We start from the raw sequence: 1,310 nt of genomic DNA on the forward strand, positions 1-1,310 counted from the left end.
TAGGAAAGGAAAGTGATTAAATGTTATTACTATAGTATCAAAAAAAGAAAAAGTTAAAAATATTGTTCATAAAATGAGCTCTGAGTAGGAGCATAAGGGAAGTGTAATCAAAATTAAAGTGTTTGAAAAACCCATATGGAAACCTCTCATTTCATAAGCATATTAAAATATAATATGTAAAAGAGTTTGGTTCAAAACTTGCCTAGTGCCTCTGTGCTGTAGAAAGCTCATGACCTTGAGGGTATGTGGCTTAATCACCTTCCAAAGATGCCTTATTCCCAAGATGAACCACAGCATATTGCATTCATTATTGGATTACTTCCAAAGGCCATGAGGACCCTGGAGAGAATGGTTTAGAAAAATATCTGATAAAGACTCAAGAAGAAATAGGCATAGAAGCAAGTCATTTGATTTTAATTAAGAGGTTCAGAATGGGGCTCAGTTATGGTGACATGAAAAAGCCTAAAACCATCATTTATTAGTTGGAAGAGTTGAAAGACTATGAGGTACCGATCTATATCTCCTCAGAGCATCAAGCACATCTGGCTAGGGTTGGATGAGGCCTGCTATTTGTTCAGTTCAAGTGGATGAGGGCACTGCTTCAAGAGGACACATTTCTCTGCCCTACACCCTCCTGAGCCAAACACATAGTATGCTAATCTTTCACAGTATCCTCAAGGGTCTTGAGATGAACCCATCCTTCCATTCAGGGAAAGGATAGTTGATCTTTGGTTTGTTACAGTCAAGACCAAATAGGATGGTGAAATTAAAATTAGCTTAGGACTCAGGTGAGAGCACATAAGCCCTGGATTCAATCTCTAGCATAGAATACAATCACTTTAAACAGAAAATCGTAAGTGAAAATTTTAGCTTAAAAAAACATCAAAAAGGGTAAAAGTTTGAAAATACCAGCCCCATTATGTATATCTTTGTACTCTACAAATAAACATTAAGCAGCTTAAAGATGATAGATAGATAGATAGATAGATAGATAGATAGATAGATAGATAGATGATAGTTAGATAAAAGATAGATAGATAGATAGATAGATAGAAGATAGATAGATAGATAGATAGATAGATAGATGTATGGATGGATATATGAGAGATAGGTAGATAAAGCAAGCCAAAACTGTTGAACAAAGATAATGTCAAAGGGTGGTTAATGCTTCTCTAAGAAGCAAAATGTTAGTAATCCTAACCCTAATACTAGGTGTGGGACATTTTCCTACATGTTTCTATATTTATGCTGATTTGAAAAGGTAATAATATATAGGAACGTTTGATGAGTGAATAAATTAATTTTTTTAC

The 1,310-nt window shown here is 34.5% G+C and overlaps 1 pseudogene; it reads left to right on the plus strand.

Annotated features, from left to right (window-relative positions):
• Positions 1-229: 229 nt before the first annotated feature.
• Positions 230-638, plus strand: LOC121441551 (annotated as a pseudogene).
• The last annotated feature ends 672 nt before the right edge of the window (positions 639-1,310 follow it).

This window comes from Microtus oregoni, unplaced genomic scaffold (assembly GCF_018167655.1).
Source record: "Microtus oregoni isolate MIOR12 unplaced genomic scaffold, Mior012 000079F_003, whole genome shotgun sequence".
Lineage (NCBI taxonomy): Eukaryota > Metazoa > Chordata > Mammalia > Rodentia > Cricetidae > Microtus > Microtus oregoni.